We start from the raw sequence: 24,817 nt of genomic DNA, 5'->3' as shown, positions 1-24,817 counted from the left end.
TTCTTCTTCTTCTTCTTCTTCTTCTTCTTCTTCTTCTTCTTCTTCTTCTTCTTCTTCTTCTTCTTTCTTCCTCTTCCTCTTCCTCTTCTTCTTCCTTCCGATTTATTTATTTATTTATTTGAGAGAGAGAGAGAAAATGGGGGAGCATGAGCCCGGGGGTAGAGGCAGAGGGAGAGAGAGAGAGAATCTCCAGCAGACTCCCTGCTAAGTGAGGAGCTGGACATGGGGTTTGATCCCAGGACCCTGAGATCATGACCTGAGCCGAAATTAAGAGTTAGACACTTAACCGACCTCGCTACCCAGGCACCCCTAGAACTTAATTTTTAGCTGCCATTGTGCCCCATTGTATTCAGACAATAAAATCCACATGAAAACTCTCTCCAAGTTTCTATTCTCTTTCCAAGCATGGATTCATGTGTCCACTTGTCAGTTCGATCACACTCATCCACTTTCCATGTCCTACACTGCTGGTGGCTCTGCATTCACTCTGCAGGTCCACTCTCCACCTGTCTGACCCACCTTGTGCCCGGGAAACCAGTCTCAAAAACTGTGTCTACCAGTGTCCTTTGCCTTCAGAAGACCAGTGGAGAGTGAAGTCAGCATTTATGTTTCTGTGCTCCCTTCCAAGAGAAGTTTGTCAGTGGCTGAGTTCCTCTACTAAAGAATTTACTAGGAGGCATCATAGCTATAGCTCAGCCTGGATTCTGGTAACTGCCCCCTTCCCTTGCCCCTTCAGCCCTTGAAGACTAATAGCTTCTTAAGATTGTCTAATGGTGCTTCCCTAACCCTTGTTGATTTTATGTAACTCTATTTGTACCTTGTAAGAGTCCTGTGGTTAAACCCTCTTCAATTATTGCTTTTGAGTGTGACATGTTTTTCCCGAGGGGACCCTGACCAACATATTAAGTAGCTTTATTCCAGTTTCTGAGAAGGTTATGGGAAATAAAGCATGGTCAGAAACGATTATTCTGAACTGGGGTAAGTACTATGTAGAAGTATGTACAGAACAATAAGTGAGCAAAGTGGAAAGGAAAAAGGAATCTGTCTTGGCAATTGGGAAAAACTTGTAGATGAGATGACATTGCTGTAGGGTCTGAATATTATTGAGGAAGTCTTTACGTGGGAAAATGGAAGGAGAGCTGTCTGTCTGCAGAGAGTTCCCCTATATACTGATTGCCATCAGACAACCTGAAGTCACTATCATCTCTCACAAGGGCTAATGCTATGGTTTTCTTTTATTCCTTCTTACTCTCCTCTAATCCATTCCCCAACACAGCAGAGGCATGGTCTTTATAAAACACAGTGAGAATAATGTGAATACATGTGTTTATAAATAAAAGAATAATATTTCTAAGTTCTTTGTAGCTAAAAATCAGAATGCATAAGAGGTAGAGGCAGTCGTGAAAAGTAATGATGCATGTACTTTAAGGCCTTAAATACTGCACAATCATGGAAGGTTTTGGAATATAAGGGTGGTGTGGTCAAATCTTTACTTCTGGAACTCTGGAAACAATATGAAAATGAACTATAGGAAGAAGAGACTAGAAGAAGGAAAAACTTATTAGGAGCCTCTTCTCACATGATAGGATACTCACTGATCTTGTAGAAGTGATTCCGTTATCCATTGGAAATATTCTCTGAAGCTGATCATTTTCCACAACATTATCTTCTGGTAAAGAGTATGAAAATCCCTAGTGACAATTCACACCTAAGATTCCACAAATGCCTAGGCCTATTGTCCCAAGATAATGTAAAATTCTAAATTGCTTTAATGCTCTATTATAGAGAAAAAATTACCATAAAAGAATATCCAAACCTCAAAATTTTCTCAGAAATCTGATCATTATGCCCTAACTCTACTTTTTAAAAACATTTTCTTTTACTTTTTCTTCAACTATACATTACTAAATTACATTATGCATTTTTCCAATAAGTTCTGGCATAGATATTGAATACATATTGTGATCCTGTAAATTTAGGTCATTATCTTCTGATGGAAAGGCCTGAATGTAAAATATTGAGCATGATTTATTCTTGAGCACATTTGATTATTTACTTAAAAATAAATATGGAGAGGGCGCCTGGGTGGCTCAGTCAGTTAAGCATCTGCCTTTGGCTCAAGTCATGATCCCAGGGTCCTGGAATCGAGCCCTGCGTCAGGGTCCCTGCTTAGCGGGGAGTCTACTTCTCCCTCTACCTATCCCCTCTTCTCGTGATCTCTCTCTCACTCTGCCTCTCTCTCTCAAATAAATAAATAAAATCTTAAAAAAAGAAATATGGAGAAAATTCCTATAAATTTACTTTCCATATAATGGAAAATAATATCACATTCACTGTCAAATTTCCTTAAATGCAACTGATTTTCTATGATTAACAAGACAAGTGCAAAGTATAGGAAGAGGTGAAGGGCTAAATAAAATTTAACTGCTCCTATTGTGTGCTAGAAAATCTTCTCGTGTGAAACTGTTTCTTTCATTCTTTTTTTGTGTATGTAGCTTTTAAAAGCAGCTTTATTAATATTCAATTGACATACAATAAGCTGAACATATTAAGGTAGACAACTTGAAAAGTTACCACACATGTATACACTCACGAAACTACCATCATAATCAAGATGATGAACCTATCCATCAGCGATACAAATTTTCTCATAGCTCCTGGTGATCTCTTCTTCCCAACCTTCCTTGACCTCCACATTGACCCCAGAAAACCAAATCTGTGTTCCGTCACTATAGATTAGTTTATATTTTCTAGAGTTTAACATAAATAGCATCATACAGTATTTTTTGTCTAGCCTCTTTAGTTAGCATAATTATTTTGAAATTCATCCATGTTGTAGAGGAAAGAAATACTTTGTCCCTTTTTATGGATGAGTAGTATTCCATATTGATATACTAGGGTTTCTTTATCCTTTCACATATTGATGAAAATTTGGATTGTTTCCATTTTGGAGTTTATATAAATAAAACTTCTATAAATGGTTGTTGCCATGTCTTTGCATGGACATATACTTTCATTTCTCTCAGATGAACCCAGGAATGGAATGACTGGATCATATGGTAGGTATTTTTTAACTTTTTATCACATTATCAAATTGCCTTCCAAAGTGATTGTACCATTTAAATTCCCACCGACAGTGTATGAGAATTCCTTTTCCTACAAATAATTGCCAACACTTGATGTTCGTTTTTAAGTCTTTTTTCATCTCTATAAGTTTGATTCAGGTATTCTTCTATCTTTATATCCCTACTTTGAACATATGTTATGATAAACTGTCTTAATTTTAGCTTCTGTATCAGCTCAGGGTTGATTTCAATTGTTGATGTTCCTCTTTATGGGTCTTATTTTCTTCCTTGTTCATGTGACTGGTATTTTTTATTAGATGCCAGACATTATTTAACTTTGTTGGTTGCTGGATATTTTTGTCTTCCTATAAATATTCTTGTGTCTTGTTTTGTAATGTAGCTAAGTTACTTAGAAACAGTTTGGTCTTTTGATGTTTTTCGTTTAAGACTTATTGGCCCAAATAATGCTCAGTATAAGGAAACCCGCTACTGATGCAAGATCCTCGTAATGATTCTGCCCAGTGCCCTGTGAATCTTGGTTTTCCAGCCTGGTCCTGTGGGCGTGCTGGGCACTGTTACCTCTAACCCTCTTGGATGCTTCTTTCCCCAGCCTTGTCTAGTCTCCTCAGAGCGTGAATTGCCCAGCACCCAAGGGGATACTTGAGGCCGCTGTTCCATGGATCTCCAGGGTTCTCTCTCTCTCTTCAGTTCTCCCCTGAAGAGAATTGGTTCTCTCATACTCTGTCTTGTGAACTTTAGCTGTCCTTGTCTCTCTGGTGTCTCAGTCCCATCTTTGTAAATCAGGGAGTTTACTGACTTCCCCTGAATCTCCATATCTGCACCAAAGGCCAGAAACTCTCTCATAGCCGTGACGGGGGCAAAAGGTCTGTCTCATTTGTTTCCTGTCATCAGAGATCACTCTCCTTTTTTGCCTGATGCCCAGTGTCTTGAAAACAATTGTCCATTTCTTTGTTTATCTCATATAGAAGGGTAATTCTGGCCCTGTGACTTTATTTTGCTCAGAAGATGAAGTTATCTATTACAATGCATGTCTTTTTTTTTTAAGTATATTTCAAGAATTTTGGTTTTCCAGAAAAATTACCTCATGTGTCAGGAAAAGGAATTTAATTGTGAAGCATATCTACGACCCAAGTTTAATTTCACAAAATATTAGAGATGATGAAACACTGATTTTTCTGTGTTATTGAAGAAACGTTCAGATATATTCTCTGAAATAGTCTATTTCTTCTTTTCAAAAACTCTGTCATTAATGTCAGATATATTTAAGTAACAGCTGTCTATACTGTAATCATCCACATGACTGTGTTGAATTTAAACAAAATATTTATTATTGGAACACACACGTGGCCTTGCTACTGTTACATTTTAGAATATGATACAATAGAATCACCACTTCCCACTCGGAAAGAGCTGTCTGTATCTCTTGACGTGTAAATAGAGCCATGCCCAAAAGGACAGGTTCTTAGGGACATCACATAGTCCAGGCAAGTGTAATGCACGAGTCTATGTGAGGCACCTTATGTCTCTGAGACCATTTGAGTAAGTTTTATAAATGGCATCTTGTTGAGGTCCCTCATTACTCTGGCATGGTTAATATACTCATGTGAATCACTTATTATCCGTCATTATTAACTGCCAAGGTTCAAATTCTAGCTCTGCGGATTACTAGTTGTGTGATTCTGGGTGGGTAACTTATCGTCTCTTTGGCTTATATCCTCATCTATAAAATAGAGTTAGTCATAGTAGTATTTAGAACAAAGAATAAGTGCTCTATAAACTTTTGTTAAAATACATAATGAGTGCAGTTGATACTGAACAAGGCTTGTTGGAAGAGGGGCACTGGGTAATAAGAACGGTTGGTGGGTTTGCTGGTCTTCAATAGTGGAGAGAACTCCCAGCTTTCTTCTAAGCTTGGGTCTGGGATGGCAACAAGCCTGATGCAGAGGTCCTCTACACCAATGCAGGACAGCACTGAGATGTGTCCTAGAAAAGAACATTCAAGACAATAAGAAGGCCTGAGACAGCTCTCGAGCCTCCTGTCGCCCTGAGCAGCACAAGAGAACATCCTATAATTATGCTGTTCTTACGAAGTCCAGAGACATGGCTAAAAGTTGGGTTGGGCCCAAAGGGCCATAATAGGTGCGGGTGCATAATGGACTGTGTGGCCACAGAAGAGCCTCATGAGTAAGCAGTGGATGCGGTGTAGACCAAGGTCAGTGTCCAAAGCCCAGGCTTGCTAAGCCACATCTCCCTGAAGCCAGTGTGAGCAGGTACCAGTAAACCTGGGTCAACCATCTGCCCCTTATGTCAGGAGGTTCACACAGGCCACCAGGCCAGGGAGGAAAAGTAAAAGAAGGAAAGGCCCAGAGTAAAACGAGGAACAGTCAGAATTATTTACTCCTAGGGGCGCCGGGGGGGCTCAGTCGGTTAAGCGTCTGCCTTCAGCTCAGGTCATGATCCCAGGGTCCTGGGATCGAGCCCCACATCGGGCTCCCTCTGCCCATCCCTCCCCTCATGCTCTCTCTCTGTCTTTCTCTCTCAAATGAAGGGATAAAATCTTTTTTTTTTTTTTTAAAGGTATTTACTCCCAAATGTTGTTTGAGTAATCAGGAATTTAACTACATTTCCCTGTGTGGCTATGTTGTTTGTACTCTCAGGCAGAAATAAGGTTTTAAGGAAGAAATTAAGTCCAATTATGACAAAAAAGAAAGAGTTTGAACCCCTGAATTTCTTTTTCTTTTTTTTTTTTTAAAGACTTCATTTATTTATCTGAGAGAGAGAATGAGTGAGAGAGAGAGAGCACAAGTGGGGGGAAGGAGGCAGAGGCAGAGGGAGAAGCAGACTCCCCACTGAGGAAGGAGCCCGATATGGGGTTCAATCCCAGAACCCCGGGATCATGACCTGAGCTGAAGGCAAATGCTTAACTGACTGAGCGACCCAGGTACCCCAAACCCCTGAATTTCTTGACTGTGAAATCTGTACTAATAACTTTTAAACTGTAATTACAGGTCCACATAGTAATATGTGACACTGTGAGTTTGGAGCTCTGAGAGTATCGTCAGGAGGCATAAAGTCTAGTTATGATTTTGTTGCTAATTATTATTGTGGTAACTTGAGCAATCCTTTAACCTAAGGACTTTATTTTTCATGGTAAAATGTATGTTAGAACACCTGTCCAGCATTCCTCATATTTCCCATGAGCATCAAATGGGATCATTTACGTAAAAGGGCTCTGAGAAACTAGAAAGCATAATGTGATCCCAGGAAATTATTATGAATTAGAACATGAGCAATGATGAGTTTTGGAGGCATCATGGAATGCAGATTTATGTCAAAATGAGCTCCCCCAAATGAGGTTGTGGAAGTCAATACATAGTGAAGGATGTCAATATATTGAGCTGTGAGGGGATATATTACAGTCTTCAGTCAGAATGACCTGATAAGGAATTCAAGAATTCTTAACTCAGATATTTACTATCTTTATGGTATGAATAAAGTTAATTTACCTTTTTGAGTCTCCACTCTCTCATTTGCAAAATGCGTTTATGGTGAGTAATGGAAATCATGTGTGTTAGGGGCATTGATCATAGCAGGCTTTCACCAGTAAAAGATAACTACTTTTACTTATTCTCCATGGGTGTGAACCAGTTTACATTAACAAGACGGGGCTGGGAGGTGAGGGTCAGTGAGAATGCGAAAGAACTCGGGAGCATCAGCCGAGGTAAGTCATGTGCCCTGGGAAAAAATGTGAGAAGTTTGGAGTTATCTTTAAATTCACTGTAAATACAGAGACTGCATACATCCCAAGATGATAAAGCTAGGACTGGTTCATTGTAGCATTTGTGGTACTAAGCTCAGTACCTGAACAGGACACACTCCTCTACTTTTAAGCTTATAATCTAGTGGGATAGGCCAAAAAAAAAAAAAAAAAGTTTAAAATACCTGAGTGATTCTGAGCACTATGAGAAAGAAAACAGTAATTGATTTCATTACTATGAAATCAAAGGCAGGGTTCAGACTGAAGGGAAGAGAAGCTAAAAGTGTATTATGGAACAGAGTAGAGATCATAGTGTTTTTTTAAAAAAAGCAATGAGCAGAGTGTTTACTCAAAGGGGAGAATACAGGATCTCCGTCTTCACTTAGGCTGTTGTGAAGGATGTCAGGCTAGTTATGAGGAGATGAAATCCCACAGAGGGTAAGGCCTGGAGCGAAAGACCAGGGGATTGACCTTGACTCTGGAAACCAGCCCCTTAAAGATGGTTTTGGCACCTTGATAGAGAATCTGTTTCTGGGAAACTTGGAGCAGAGGAAAAGGCAAAAGGGATCTAGGACACCATAATTGGCCCAAAGGTTAGCGAGAGGAATTTGTGTTCACCTTAGATAGATGAACTTTTCGGTAGCAAATTGATAATAGTAGGGTCTATCTATCTATCTCTCATCTTCATAATTTTCCAATTAACTTTCATATGAATTAGGTCATTTAATCTGAGAACAATCCTGAGAAATAGTCAAAGCATATGTCAGCCTTAATTTGCTGATTAGAAATAAAAAGTTCAAAGAGAGCGAGTGACTTGTTCAAGGTTACACCATAAATATTGGAGTCAGGGCTAGAACTGATGTCTTCTGATGTCAGTCTTCCTACAACATACACAGGGGGTACACTCTGCATCTTTACTCAGATACAAAACAGCATCTTATTTATTTTTTTTATTTTTACTTATTTTTTTATAAATATTTTATTTATTTATTTGACACAGAGAGAGAGGGAGAGAGAGAGAGAGCAAGAGCACAGGCAGGGGTAGCGGCAGGCAGGGGAGAAGCAGGCTCCCCGCTGAGCAGGGAGCCCGATGCAGGACTCAACCCCAGGACCCTGGGATCATGACCTGAGCCGAAGGCAGCCTCTTAACTGACTGAGCCACCCAGGTGCCCCCAAAACAGCATTTTAAATGAAAGAATTGCCCCAAACCTGTAGATGAAAGCTAAAAGCATCATGCCAAATCCAGATACTATGACTAGATCACATGTTTAGATGTTGGAGTATATCCCAGTTGCAGATCTGTTGCTGGTATTTTAATCTACAGGTCTGATAGGATTGGGATTTAGCCTGCTTGATTCTCATATTCCCTATACTGGGATTGCCTAAAGTCCTGAGAAATGTTTCTGTGAACAATTTCAGTTCTCACCACCTCTCCCCCTTTTAAGGAGAAAATGGAGCTGTTTGCATTGGCATTTCAGATCAAGAGGTACTTAATTAAGCAGAAAGGCTTCTACTTTGGTAAAGCATATTCTTGGCATGGGTCTGTGGGGGCAAATACAGCATATCGGTAGGTCAACACTACCTCCCATCCCTGCAACGTTAGGCTGATTCATTCGGGACGCTAGAGAAATTTCCTCTTTCTAAATTTCATTTATGAGACAAGATTAAAATGAACTGCATTATGAGATTGAGAGATCATGGCATTTTTTAAGGCCATTTTGTCCTCAGGCAACCTACATAGACAAGGAAACAAAACTATTTTATAAACTAATTCTATCGATGTAGACACTTACTCTGCCGTTCTGATAATTAGAGGCCCCAAACCAGTTCATTTTTTGTGATATAGACTATAGATTTTTTTTTCCTTTTGTTTCCTTTTTTACTTTTTGTTCCTGAACTATCAGATTAATTACCTCAAGCTTATGGATACAGCCAGAGGGTATGAGAAAGATGGAGGGTTTCTAGATCTACATAGGCTGAGTCAGTAGTTGTTACTGTTTCCAAAAATTAAAAGGATGGAATAATATCCTAGTTCAGGGATAACATTGCCAGAGATATAGGGTCCTATGAAATTCTGGCTCAAGTGTTTATCCTGGATTTGTGCAATTTTGACCAGGCCCGAGTACCTCTGGCGGGATCGTGGATGATGCCATTCCTTCCAGAGGGAAGGTCATTCCCCGCTTTTATTTATGTTCCATTTGATTTAGTATGCATAGTGGGCATGGTGCCACTTTGACTTTTAACCCTAATGGAGAGAGCACACAAGTTGACGGGAACCTCTAGGGAAAATCAAGCTTTAATGACAATTTGAGTGTGAAATCTGGTCTCTGGAAGAAAGGTCACCACATCTGCATAGCCCCTGGAGTCAGGCTTAGAGCCCTGTCTGCCTTCAAATAAAGAGGCATTTTCCTGTGTCTTAAGGCTGCTTTAGTGTGAGGTACAAGGAGCATATGACAGAATCAGGGGAACTGAGTGATGTTTGTGCATGTTTGACTGCACTCTGCATCCTAAGAGAAGACTTTGGAGAAGCCCAATCAATACTACAAGCATGTCCTGGACAGCAGCAGTGCTGTTTTCATTCTGTTACAATAATGAATTGAAGTCTCCCAACAGCAGGTATAATAAGCACTACTCAACCCTTGATATTCAATCACCTTTAACTGGTTATATCTATCTAAAATTCACTCTTAACTCTGCTCTTACAATACCCCACTGGCAACCTTTTATGGCTCTCGCTGCACAAAAATGCAAAAACATCAAAAATGCCTCTCAGTGCCATAGACTCCGTGCTTCCTTAGATTTGCTAAAATGTTTTCCATTTTTTATTTAAAGTCCAGTGGAAGGCATTCAGACATTGTGCACAAAATGAAGTGGTTTTGCCTTCAGTTTGAAATTATTTTTGCCATTACCGTTAGCCTAGAGTTCATCTCTTCATCGTTTCTGGTTGTGAAATGATTTTGTGTTACTTAGATCCCCTAAAGCAAGCTAATCTTTTACGAATAAAAATGAAAAGAAACCTTTTTTTTTAATTTTTTTTTTATGAGGCTCACTTGTGGTTTTTTTGGTATCTGATTATTTCTTGTTTTTTTTTAAGTTTTGTGGGTTTTTTGTTTGTTTTTTGTTGTTTGTTTTTGTTTTTGGCTATGAGATGAGAAGCAGGATAACTAATGCAACTTACACGCAGTAGAAATGAGCAAGTGCTTCTACCTTATTTAATAACACAAATGCGACAAGAAATTAAGGGCTTATGAAAAATGCTGGTAAAATCCACATCCTGGAGAGAATCCAGGTTTAGAATTCACATTCTGAATATAAGTAAGTATATCTCGACCTATTTCACCAGACTTCCATTCTATTTTCAATTTAATTTTAAATACAAAGAATCTGTTGTTTTAAGGTTAACTCAATATTTGAACAAAAATATCTGGTCATATCAAACTATGTTACAAGGTCGTTGATAGATTTTAAGATTTCAGTTTGGTCAGTTCAGAGTGCTTCATGTAAATGCGATAAATCTGACCAAATATTTTGGTCTAAATATCAGGAAAAAAATCACAATATTTAAGAAAGATAATAATGGAAGCCATTCTTGTGATAAAATTTACAAATTTCTTAAATCTTAATCTTAAAAATACTAACATGAATATTTTAATAATACAATAGTGTATTTTACATATATGTATGTATAGAATATATATAATATATATATTAGATTTTGTGGATAAGCTTTAAAATAATAGGTTTTACATTTCTTTATGTCTTGTATACTGAATAGGCCAACTTCTACTTCCCAACAAATAAAAAGCTAAAAGGTTTCATCAAAGCAAGGGTGGTAAAACTAAACTTAGCTTTTATAATAAAAATAGTGTCAAATTCAATTTCCCTTTCTACTACCGAGTAATTCTGAAATGTTTTGAAGTAGCACCAGGCTGCAGAGTAATGCGATCTGCAAAATATCACCAATATTTTCAGACATGTGGTAATGATTTTCCTCACACTTAAAAGTGGCCCCAATTCTAACAATAAGCACAGTTGCTTTAGGAAAAATGTTAACTTTGACAGGTTTGCTAGCCGTTTTTTTTATTATGTTTAATGAAAGATCACTGACTTCTTCTAATACTTCCAAAGCTCACCACGTTTTCGAGAGGGAAGGCACAGTCATCACTGGAAATCCTTATTGCCCAAGCAAATAGTGGAAACCCTAGACCAGTACACTAATGAATTAGGTTACCTACATTTAAGATGTTCAGAATTTCAACAATTATTCCAAAATTGTGGAACTATATAATGCACTTTATGAGGCATATTATTTAAAAAAAAATCCTGTTCTCACAATGTGTACGATATGAAATACAGACTTGTGTTTTATAGAAAATTACTCAAAATTAAGGATGCACATGGGGCTGATAACATGAATTATTCTCTTACATTCTAGAGAAGTCTAAATCCTATCAGAATTTGGAAATGCAGGACAATTTATCTCAAAGCGTTATAAAATAGATGAATTTGTACGGTGACATTTGTAGTAGGGAAATAAAAGGATTTGGGAGGAAAGTAATTCAGGTCCAGTATCATGCCTAAATTCTTTAGTTTGTTTTCATAGAAATGTAACATAATAAGTATTTTATATAATTAATGTCCAGAAGCATATGAAAATTGTGAAAAATCTTCATTTTGAAGTGACAACTATTTGTCTTCTTGATATACTTTCATTTGAGATGTGAAATTAAATTTACTGAATTCAGCCACTATAGAAAAATGTTTCATAGCTAGAACACAGAAATGATTTAATAAGTTCTATGAAAAGTCAATTTGCATGAGATCAGCACCTAGCCTATAACGTGTGGTAATGGATTGTTGGCTTGATTTTATACCACTTGACATCAGATTACAATACACTGAATAAATGTTAACCTATAATCCCTTTAGTAAAAGTGAGCATTGTTTGTCTTCCCTTGTAGAGACCACATTGATTTTCTTTTATTGGATGCTCAACCACTGCACCTTAGATTGATTACTTTGGATTAAATGTGCAGAGAACATTTTTATTATTCTAAAACAGCAATCTTAACATTAGGGAGATGCACTTCCTCCTATCCCTTCCATACTACAGAAAGTATACTCAGCCATATCATTTAGATTGCTTTAGTTTTCCCATTTTGTTTCAGGGCTGCTGTGATGCTGACCCCTACTCTGCCCCTATGACCCTTGACCCAGACACATCTGACCAGTCAAGGCTCTGGAGGTGGCAAATTAATAGAAGCCCTGCTTGTTAATTGCATAAAAGAAAAGCCAAAGAATTCATCACCTCAGTCATGGCCATTGCTTCCCTTTGACCTCCTTCTCCCACAAGGCTTTTGCTGGTGGTCACATCTGTGGTTTTCCTATACCCTACATATTTGCCATATAATTATTCAGCATCAAACCTTATTAATCAAATCGATGCTGTGTTTTAAATGGAAATTGCAGGATTAATACAAGCATTCATTACATCCTGAAAATCTTGATGGCTTTAGCACATGAAATCCAATTGGAATATAAAAGAAGGGATGTAGAGACCTGATTGAATTAGGGGAGGCATGGTGCACATTAAATTACATATGCCAGCAGGGTTCCATGCTTTTATAGTAAAATACTGCTTTGGAGTCCATACGTCATATACCGCTTGTGATTTTCTGTTATTCACTAGCACTCTCAAGATAAGCAAGGACATAAAAGGTTTCCATATTCTTAAAGGTGCTTTTCAAATATCCAATATGTTTCCAATAGAAAAAATAATGTCCTATGACTGTCTCATTGAGTGTAAGAGGGTATCACAAGAAGATGCAGCTGAAACTAAGCATATTGGCGTTAGACATCTCTTCGTGTGATGGGGAAGGATAGGTGAATCATCAAATCAACTCTCAAGAAAACCCTTTTTACGCCAAATGTCTTTACATAATAGGGGGTCAGTAAAAATTTTAAACTTTAAAAAAGCATTTTATACAGGGCCTGGAAACTACCCATGTTTATTTTACTGTATTTATTACAGAAAACACTACTGGAGATTGAGACTGGGGAACCAGAGTCACAGCCACACTGTTATTGACAAGGAGCACAAGGATATTACAGAGCTCAATAGCGTATTCTTTGGGTTTAACCCTGACCTAGTACAAGATTAGCACTAACACATCGATAACCTAAGGAAATAGGCAAAGTAGGTCCTTAAATGCTTCACTTTGAAAATTTTGGCACATCCTAGAAATTCTCTTCTCCCACAGAGGTTTTCTTCTTTTGTTTTTAATCTTTGTGAATAGGAGAGGAGAAGTGAGTGCCTTCCTATCAATAGCCCATTTATGGATGTGGCTAAGCTGCTGGTTGCTCATTTATACATGAATGTTTGGAAGGAATTTAAATATAATGGGAGAGGGATTATCATAAAAAGGCAAATAGTTGCAAAATAGTAAAAAAACATTTGGTTAAGAGAGGTCACTAAGGGGAAGTGGCTTTGTCTCATCATCACAAGTCAGGCATTATGGAAGACATTCCTTCCAAAATTTCCTAGTTTTATGTAATTTAAAGGTCAGGCTTTCTCTTACCTAAAACAAGTTTAAACTCACTTTTGAGATTGGATGTAACTCTTTTATTTTTATTTTTTTATCTAATGAAACAAAGATCTTTCCACAAAGACCTTTGATAATCCACAGGTACCATATGTGAAGTAGAAAAAAGTCACCCCATCTAGATAAAAACAACCCCCTGGATGTCCAGCTTGGTGAACTTTTGCATTTATCTAAAACAGAGAAACATCTTGCCAGGGTACATGGAGTAGGAGCTAGATTTCATGCCCTCTTACCCTTATTGTAAGGTATTCTTGTACAGTGAACAACCTGTTCTACCATATGTGTCAGACCTGATTTCTATGAATATCCAAAGCAATATAGCAATCCTTGCTTGCTTTCCACCAGTTGCTTACAGACCAGATTTAGTATTTAGTATTTAGTTTTGAGGAATAAATTTGAATTCAAATAAAATTATGGTAGAAACACAATAGGGAGAAAGTTCTGATTAAGGAGAATTTTTCTATGGAGTACATTTAAATGCTAATTATCTGTCAGATTCAACTTTTTTCTCTTAGAGAACAGCAGTGAGTATCCCGGACTTGGTTTACTTGAGTTACTATACACGAAGAATGCCTTCTTTTTTTTTTTAAGATTTTTTATTTACTTATTTGAGAAAGAGGAAGAGCGAGAGAGAGAGAGCACGAGTGGGGTGAGGGTCAGAGGAGAAGCAGACTACCTGCTAAGCAGGGAGCCCAATGTGGGGCTTGATTCCAGGACCCCAAGATCATGACCTGAGCCGAAGGCAGACACTTAACTCACTGAGCCACCCAGGCACCCGGAAGAACGCCTTTGAATGACCTCTGCCTATGGTAGCTCCTCTTAATCTGCACTGTTGTTTTGAAGCAACAACTCAAAGAATAGGGGTCTCTCCCCTTCCTGAAGCACATTTTATTTATTTTTTTATTATTTTTTTTAAAGATTTTATTGATTTATTTGAGAGAGAGAGAATGAGAGACAGAGAGCATGAGAGGGAGGAGAGTCAGAGGGAGAAGCAGACTCCCTGCCGAGCAGGGAGCCCGATGCGGGACTCGATCCCGGGACTCCAGGATCGTGACTTGAGCCGAAGGCAGTCACTTAACCAGCTGAGCCACCCAGGCGCCCCACTGAAGCACTTTTTAAACATTTGAGGATGCATTTCTCTAAAAATCTCATCTTAAGAAAAAAGTTAATCAGAAGATGTTTATGGCGGTGTATTTATGAAATTGCATTTGCCAATCATGAAAACAAGCTGCTGTAGTATATTTTCTGACACAAATTCTTTCATTTTAATATGTCCCTTGCCAAATTAGATGATTTTACTTACCAAACTTCATACATACTTCATGATTACTTGTAAAAGACAATTAGTTGTAAAATAAGTCAGCTCAGCATCCAGACAGAGGACTTTAATAACAAGTTGATGTACGAATACTGGCAGGTGCTGTTAGTTAGAAATAAATAGTACCTCACATCCTTCGCTGTAATTACCATCATCCACTATTTATACATGACCTGGAGTTTGGTTCATCATGGAATAGACTCAGAACTGATTGGTTTGCATCGGGCCTCCATTAGGAGCTTAAATTAAAATGAAAATCTTCAGGATGAATGAAACTTTTACTCCAGCACAGTAATATTACTTGCTCTTGGCATAATTGTGTGTCTCAGTGAACGTCGGCGTGTACAAGGATGTGTAAGGAGGTGTGTATACAAGCACATGCTTCCACATTCCAGAGGGTAATAGCTCTGTATGAGGTAGATTTTCAAGCAGTTCCGCCAATTTTGTCTTGTTAAGGTTTAGAAAGCAAAATTCTTTAGAACCAACCCTGAAGTAAACAAAAGTAATAAATCAACTTGGTGTTGCTCTTCATTAATAAAAGGGCAAACATTTTCCTTGTTTTACTAGGAAAGCATTATTTGCCCACAAATGCCCTATTTTTGTTAAGAGGGAAAAGGAAATCTGCTAAGTATATATTTGATGTGTTAAAAATGTTTTAAAGATAGGTAGATGCAGAAAGCTGAAAATTGTACACTTGGGAGTCTGAGGTCACTTTTTCGGGGCCAATCATGTAAGTGATTCTCTCTGCGTTCCGGGAGATCCAAACATGGTGTGTCTGAATGAGGATGTGCACTCTCTTTTTTGAATGAAGCTTTATTTATTCTCTCTGTTCCTAGGCTAACCATAATTATTTGGTGTATCTAAATTAGGATAAGTAAAGCAGATCAGAAAAAAATCTAGTTCATTGATATATATATAGATATATATATATCTATATATATATCTCACATAGTTAGGGTCTGCAGAAAATTAATGCCTGCCCAGTGCTATCATGTATAGATTGGAAGAAAGTGAAGACTATTGAGTACTCAATGAGGAAAAAAAAAAAGCCTTGTCATTTTTGGGGAGATGGTTGTGTAGAAAGGAGGTTTTGGTGGCAAAGGGTATATAAGTTACTTTTCTCCTCCATGAGAGCATTTTCCACACAGTATAGTGAGAGACACTATGAAACTGCATAACAATATTTTGAACGTTTCCTGAAATTGTGTAGTAGTCTAAAAATTCATATTAATATTCCCTTAGGCAAGAAACCTCTAGAGCTAAGGTATACGTCACAATGAATTAAACTCTATTGCTCTAATTACATTGAGCTCACCTGTGATTTGCTTTATTGTTATAATTATTTGTACCATTCGAGTCCTGAAGAAAGAAATCCTTCTTTGCAACAGGGACCAGTCTTATTTGAAGCAAGAACCAAATGTTGTTCAAACCCATTTATGTTGTCCATACATCTTGTTGAAGAGAAGAAAAAATCTTTTAATACTATATCAAGTTATATAATTTCCACATAAGTATTTTTTTAAACTTAGTGCATATATGAAGAAAAAACTTCTTAGCATCCTATAAAAATAAATCATAAATACCTAGGGAGGTAGTTTCAGGAATCTGTACTTAAATCTATACATAACAATTTTTTTTTCCCCCTGTAAGTTCAGTTTAAAACCGAAGGATTAAATTATCCAAGTCGTCAAATGATTGATTTTGTTTGATGTCATTGTAATCAGTTTCTTGCCCTGGGATTGTGTAGCGATGATCTAATTTTGATCCACTTTGAATGTAGGTGAAAACTGCCTTTTCTGTTAACATCTGGATAAGTGTTTCTGTATTTTGGCTGAACTATCTCCACACTGTGAAAAGTACTCTTTTACAATATGCAATGCACATTTCAAGATGATGTCCTTCTCCATGACTAAAGAAAAGATCTCTTTTTTGCCAGTTGCGTTACAAAAATGTGAATCCCTTTAACTTGTTAATGTATTGGCCTGACAAGGAAGTAAATGATTTACATATTATTCTTATTTTATATATATATATATGTACTATAACAAAATGCCATTAAATAAATAATAGTTAAGGAATAATCTTTTCTTTCTTAACAGTAGAGTACAATGATAATGAAAAGCATGTTCTAAGAACAGTCACACAGATAACAAGCTATAAAACATTGAATAATCCAGTGAAATCATTCTGAAACAAAAAACTGATAAAAACTAGACATTTTTCAAAGAATACATTTCCAGATGATGCTTTCTGCTTAACAAGAGCCTTTTAAAAATGTAAGTGATAGAGTTGCTCAACTGTACACATTGTTCAAGTCTCAATTAAGAGTGCACTGTGCAAATGTGAACTGTGCAAATGGTCTCTTATGCTTTACTTTACAAGCAATGAATGACCACAGAGATTGACAAGTACAGAGGGCAAGATCCTTATTTTAATGTGGGATTGGAAAATCAGGTCTTAAAAATTTAAGAAACAGAATTAAAGATAAATCCACGTATTCAATATCTCCTTCTGAAGTGTGCATTTAACGAAGAGCCAGACATTCTTTAATGAAAGCCCATCATACTAATAATGCACTCTGTGCTTTTACTGACCAAATCATGCCACAAACTAAAGATTCAGTGCAGGATGATATCCAACCTTGCACCAGCTCCTCAGTCCAGGACATCTCAACAAACACTTGAAATGCTACCAAACCCAAGCCGCCACTTCACATGATTTATGATGTCATTAATGTCAAGCTATCGGTGGACAAGAGTAAAAGAGACAACAGCAAAGCTGACTAAAAACAAATAGTTTTGATTAAACTCAAGGACGTTCAGTACAGCTTTCAGCAAAAAGGCATTCATCATTTCCGAAGCTGACCTTGTGTGTGTGTGTGTTTTTTTTCCCTTCGTTTTTTAAAATCCTAAATGCAAACGTAATGCACATTGGTATTCCTGCAGACTCTGAACCCCATTTTAGCTGTGTCCAGTCTTTAAGGCATAATGAATGAAGTAAAAGCTACAGCACCATCTTTGATGGGGCTGATGGAGTAGTTAATTGACCCTTTTCCTTAAACTCTCCCTTTCCTTCTCCTTTTATTTCCCAGAAGATTTCTGTCACTCACCTTCTAAATCATTTCCAAAGAGTAGGCTCCTCTCCCCTCTCCTGTTTTATATGCCATTTTTTTTTACATTCAAAAGAAAGAAGGACTAAAAATTGGATATAACGTGAAAGATAAAAATGTATGTGAAGTAAATAAGAGACGCAAATTATTTTCATAGGAACATTTCTTACTCGGCTACAAGCCTTGTTTTCTAGAAACACAGTCAGATTATTCCTCAGAGTATTAGTGCGCTTACGTCTCTTGTAATAAGCGGGCATAATGCTTCTTTATCTGACATGGGCTCTATTTAGAAGATACCAATTCTGTTTTGAGCAAGAATTAAAATACAGAAATGTAAAGGAGAAACAAAAGATATATCAAAGATACTGTTCTTGGTCAACATCCAATTGGACGGTCACCTTAGGAAATCTTATTTCATGCCCTTGTAAAAGCTGCCATAACTCATTCAAACAACAGGAGGAAACTAATAGTTCAGGCTTTACATGTGTATTTTAAAAAGCTGTCAGTAGCCCTCTTTTTTTTTTTAAAGGTAATAAGGTTTTCTGCTCAAGAACAAATTTTAAACAGTGGTGTTCTCCCCATACATTTCCGATATCTTTCTGAGTAACTAGGTTTCAAACACTTTTATTGCAATCATTCTTTTATTTTGTTAACATTGCACACTTCAAAAGCATGAAGTGTTATCAGCAGATATGGCTTTCACAGGCAATAATAGAAATTAAATTATATCTCAATATCAGAATAAAATTACTTAATTGTGGGATTTCAGTTTTAACTATACATAAACTTAAATCAATTTTTTAAAAAAAAATCAGTATCTCATAAGACTTAAGAGAAAAGCTGTAGTATTTTTTTTTTAATTACTGGAATACTTTATGAAATGTTGCCCATTTTTAGCTGGAATCATTTACTCATATACACTTAAGACACTCCTCCCCAAATTAGGTATATTTCTTCTGATTAACCAAAACTTTCTGGCAAGATTTTTTTTATGGGAAATAAGACAGACTATTTTATAAGTATTAACTGTACATGGGAACATTTGTAATATCGCCCTTGGAGAATAATAAACAGATAGTAGAGATTGAAATTCTGACATAGTTTACAGAACAATAATCCAAACATCTGTTATAATGACAAGGGATTTGAACAGAATAGAGAGTACATGGGAAAAGCTCTGCTACTTTTAGTACAGTTGTAACGTTAAATCAAAGCAGTGTAGCTCAAGGCAGCTTGCTGCTAATATAAACAATTTTCTACATATTCCTGGGCCACAAGCCAGATCTCCGGATTCAGTTACAAGCACAAGGTCAAAAGGGAATCAACAGTATAAAATTACTGCCTATGAATCAAAAGAATAAATGGATAATTAAATACAAAAACAAATTAGAAGGTATACTCTCATTTAACTCATCTACTGAATTTGTCGGGCAACTTTATGTATGGAATCTGTTGCAGGATCAGTTAGACGCTTTAATGTATTTATTGATTAAACCTGAGTTATTAGCATTTCCCTGAGTCAGGCACACCTTATCATTTTTTTTTCCTATGTATATATTTGATTCCCTAAGAAAATCCACATCTAATCAAAATCATGAAGATAAATATCCAGTCATAATTTTATTCATAGGAGAAATGTTGCTGAACAATTTTACACTAATGATACAAGTCAGTATCCTTGCACCTGAACTTCTAAGAGACACAATGTTGTGTGAAAAGACTTGTATCCCTGGTGTAAAATGCTCTAAAATCTGGTTTCACTTTCATTCAGATCTGTACGATGTTGGCCACGTCACATAGCCCTTTGAAAATCTAGTTTCCTGTGATCAAAAAAATTCACACACAAAAATAAAAACTGTGATGCATGAATTCGAGATATATAAAAAAGGATGACAATGGATTAAATCTTTGTAATTAAAGGTTCTAATGGATTTCTCAGCCTAATAATATGTTTGTTTTCTGATAGGAGTAAAAATCATATCAGAAGGTGCTGGCCCTAATGACTTCTTTATTTTTGGTTAGTGCCTACCTGAACTCTCTTTTATGAAGAGAAACCTCTCTAAAATTTACTTCAAATTTGACACAAAGGAAAATAATTGAAAATAAATAATGGTAAAACTTGAGAGGAAAAAGGAGTAAAGTGGTTTTCTTTTTATTCTTTTAAAAAAGAAGGGTAAAGTTGTTTTGAGATTAGAACTTGTGAAGTTTCCTCTTTACAGCACTCATTTGTGAAGCCTCCACAATGTACATGGAAATAAATTGTATGAAAGAGGGCAGTCTTTGGGGTTGAGGAAACTGAGGAGACAGAATCTATCACAGAAAATATTCCACATTGCTTAATCGTATTGGCGTGGAGCTTCAAGTATGCCATCAGGTTAAACCTCATCCTTCTAAATTACTCCTTCTCAAATGAAGTCAATCTAAATGCTCCCCCCCAAATTTCAAAAAATGTAAGAAAAAAAATGACTAAAGTTTAATGATGACCTAAAATTGTTCTGAAATATGTTAACTAAAGAAAAGATGGTCTTCCAGTTCCAGTAAACATGGAGTAAACACATGCCAACCTTTCCCTTTCACTGCATGCAGCTCTCAAACTTCCACAAACCACATGAGGAGCATTTGAGAATACGGAAAAATAAATATCAGCAGGCATAAAAGGGAAGAACACTAGAATTTGAAGAACTACTAAATAGAGTTTGCCGTTTTTTCCTTCCAGTATCTACTGGCTTGAACACAATGCAAACCAAAACCCGGAAGTGAGCAATATGGTTCAGAGCACAGAGATCAAGGAGAAACCTTTTTTAGTTCTGTTTGGAGGAACAGAAAGGGAAACTCCTAAAGCTCAGAGAGAGTGAGGGAAATCTCTTGATTTTTTTTTTTTTTTTTCTCTCTTCTTTCTCCCTTCTGTAACCTTCCATACCCAGCTGATCTTGCAGCCAAAACCGAGGCAGGGGAAACTTCTTTTCCCTTTGGTGAAGCTGCATCTCCAAGAGGGTGATGCCAAACTGTTGATGTTTGTCCTCTCCCTCTGTCCTTCTTCCTCATGCCTTGAAGGCAGTGGAATTACAGAAGACAGTTTCTTACCAGAAGACCAAAAAGCAAAACACCATACCACTGAAAAGTACCAGTGATATTACAGACAGAAAATATCTAGGGAAAGCAATAATTCTGTTTATTAATTCTTGGGAGAGCCCCTGACCTATGTAAACATGAATCTGATCCTAAAGAGTATACCATATACTTTGAAAACTGTGCTAAGGAGTAGATTTCTTACCCAGACTGACCGCTGGGCCATGCAAATGCAGAATAGAAAAGGTAGCATGGCAAAAGCTTTGAAAATGGAACTGACATTGGAAATACAGCCTTTAGAAGGCTGAAAGAAAATGATCATTCTCATAGAATATAAATAAGACCCAAAGTTTCATAAGATAATATTCAAAATGAATACAATACAACAAAAATCACTTGGCAGAGGAAGAACCATAGAAATCTCAACTCATATGGCAAAATGAAATCAAGAAATACAAATGAAAAGATGACAGAGATGTTGGAATTACCTGGCAAGGACTTTAACGCCTCTGCTTCATACATTGCTGTCATGCTTTTCACTTATTCATAGCCTATGATTACCCAACACATTGTTGGGTAAACACTTTAAACAGGTGTTTTTTTAGATCAGTTAAGAATAAGAAAAATAAGATTTCATTTTACCTTCATTTATTATTTCTCCATTACTTTTCCTTTTTTAATGTAGATTCAACTTTAAACCTATATAATTTTCCTTCAGCATGAAGAACTTCTAATCTTTCCTATAAGTTTGTTCTTCTGGTGAGACATTCCCTCAGTTTTGTTCGTCTGTGAAAATCTTTATTTCTTTATTTTGAAGATGGTTTTGCTGGATATAAAATTATAGATTGGTTAGTTGGGTTTTTTCCAACATATTAAATATTTGACTCTCTTTTCTTGTTCTTGACATAGTTTCTGTTGAGAAGTCACTTAATTCTTATCCTTGCTCTTCTACAGGCAAGGTGCCCCTGCTGAGCAGGGCACCAGGCACTTGATGTGGGGCTTGATCCCGGGATTCCATGATCATGACCTGAGCCAAGGCAGATGTTTAATCAACTGAGCCACCCAGGCACTCCTAAACATAGTTATTTTAAATTCCTTGTCTGATAATTCCAACATCTATGTCATATCTGAGTGTGGTTGTGAGGATTATTTTTTCTCTTTAAACTGTAGGGTTTTTTTGTTTTTTTTGTTTTTTCCTGCTTTTTAGCACATCTTGCAATTTTTCTTGAGAGCTAGAATGTTGGAACTGAGGGAAGTAAGCCTTTAGTGTGAGGATTTACGGTAATCTGTTTAGGAGTTCTCCTGTTTAATACGTGCTGCAGCTATAAGCGCCGAGGGTTTTGAATTCCTATAGTATCCTTGTATTTGTCTTCCCTCTGCTTTGGGGCTTCCCTTTGTTCTGCTCCTCGGGTATAGTCTGTAACCTGCTGCTCTTTTAGCTGTAATCCATTCTGATTTTACTCGAGCCCTGTTGGCGTGGTCCTAAGGTGTGGGAGAGGGGAGCCTTCTCTATTCTTTAGATTAAATCTCAGTCTTTTCATGGGCTGTGTTTGGGGATGCATCCTTTCCAGGTGTTTCTGTAGTGGCATAACTATCCCTCTCCTGTCCTCTAATCTCTCCCCTGGCTGCAGTGCCCACCACCTATTTCCTGGAAGCCTTGCCTCCTGTGATGAATGTTTTCCCCTCCTGAGTCTAGATACAAAGGCTAGAGAGGACGGAGTGGGATGAATTCTCTTCCCACTGCTGGGATAAGGCTTTGCAGTTGAGCTCTGGCAGCATCCTTTTTTCTGGATGCAGGCCTTTGTTATGGAGAAGGTACTGGATATATTTCACAAGGGTTACTATTCTTCACTGGCCTGCGCCACCAAGGAATCTTAGTGGATCCCTCAGGATCCATCCATTTTCAAAATTATTATTATTATTATTATTATTATTTAAAGATTTTATTTATTTATTTGAGATAGAGAGCATGAGGTAGGGAGGGTCAGAGGGAGAAGCAGACTCCCCGCTGAGCGGGGAGCCCGATGTGGGACTCGATCCAGGGACTCCAGGATTATGACCTGAGCCAAAGGCAGTCGCTTAACCAACTGAGCCACCCAGGCGCCCTATTATTATTATTTTAAAGATTTTATTTATTTATTTGAGAGAGTGAGAGAGAGAGAAAGTGTGTGTGTGCATACACAAGAAGGGGGAAGGGGCAGAGGGAGAGAGAGAAGCAGACTCCCTGCTCAGTAGGGAGCCGGACACAGGGATTGATCCTAGGACTCTGGGATCATGACCAGAGCCAAAGGCAGACGCTTAAGGAAATGAGCCACCCAGGTGCCCCCAAAATTATTATAAGTGCTTTTTTCTAGCTTAAGGCTTCATTGACTTCTGCTTTACATTAGCACTTCTCATCTGCTCTCTCTCTGGAAGCACCTTTCCAAACTGATTTCAAGGTGACAGTTTGCCTTATGCTCTCAGTTCTCTTACGGGTCAAAAAAGTCATTAATATTCAGTATGTCCAGCTTCTTCTTGCTGTGAAGATGGAGTGACAACTTCTAAACTCTTTATCTCATTTCATTTAGAGATGAAGCCAGAAGTCCCTTCTCTGCTTTTTCTCCCTTATATACATCACAGTCTAACAAGATCTGTATTTTGTTATTAATTGGTTAATTGTTTTTCTCTCCAAATTGTCATGTAAGTTTCATTCAGGCAGAACTCTTAGCTTTCTGTCTCTATAGCATTTCTGTTTACTGGCAGCAATCCAAAGTGAATGCCCAGATATTAATAGAGAAACAATTGGTTTGATGGTGATTGTTTTTGGGATAATTGATTTCAGAGATGAGAAATCATTTTCATCTCACATATAATAGATGAGCAATAGTTGCCTGGAAAACGGAAAATAGGAGGAAAAATTTCCGTGACCAATGAGATTTTTTTTTTCTACTTAGCAGGAAGAACACTTGTAGTACCCTTGGCCTATGTGCGCCATCTCTGGCCATGGGTGCACAGACATCCATTAGTTATTTTTCAATAGGTGACCACATGGTTTCTCTGCACTGCTCTTATTAGCTATATACTTTCTAATTTAGTCAAATTCTCAAAAATACGTGTGTGTAATTGATCTATTAATAATATATAATTATTTACACAAATAATTTCAACATAATTTTAGTCCTTTCTAGTGAAAAAACAAAAATCTTTTTAAAATTTCCAGTAACTAGTGATTTTTCTACCAATATGAGTAATCTTAGTTCAACCGACTTATATTTAATTTGTATTCTCCAGTAGCTTTATATATGTTAGATTTTCCATTTTAATCATATTTCCATTAGTCCTACAAGATCAGATTCACTAGGGTCAAATACAATCAACTTGAAAGTTATTTGGATAGATTCGCTTTCTGGGAATTCAGATTCATATTAAGTGGTTGGAATGTAACATCTTTATTTTAGATAGTAAGAATTTTCAACAACTGGCACTCTAGAGTTATCAAGAACATCACCACTTAAATTCTTGAGAAAGGCTACCAGATACTGTATTAACCCAAAATAACAAGGTGGGTTTCTGTCTCTTGTATCAGATGAATGTTAAAAAGAAATATCTTAAAACTTGTTTTTTTTTTTTTGGTACACCTATCAATAAAATAATTTGGACAAAGAGCTTCCAAATTTAATTTCCAAGTCTGGAAAATATTGAGGAAATTTTCTGTTTTAATTGCAAAATGAAAAAAGGAGTCTTTTTTTTCTCTCTGTGAAAGCCTTGATACAACACAACATACTTCCTGTCTCTGAGATATTTCTTCTTATTATTTTTTGATGATTTTTTTTGGAGTGAAGTGAAATTTATTTGAATTACTGGTAGCATTTTCAAAAACTGAGAACCCTAAAATAA

The sequence above is a fragment of the Neomonachus schauinslandi genome, chromosome 7 (assembly GCF_002201575.2).
Source record: "Neomonachus schauinslandi chromosome 7, ASM220157v2, whole genome shotgun sequence".
Lineage (NCBI taxonomy): Eukaryota > Metazoa > Chordata > Mammalia > Carnivora > Phocidae > Neomonachus > Neomonachus schauinslandi.
This window is presented reverse-complemented; position numbering follows the sequence as displayed.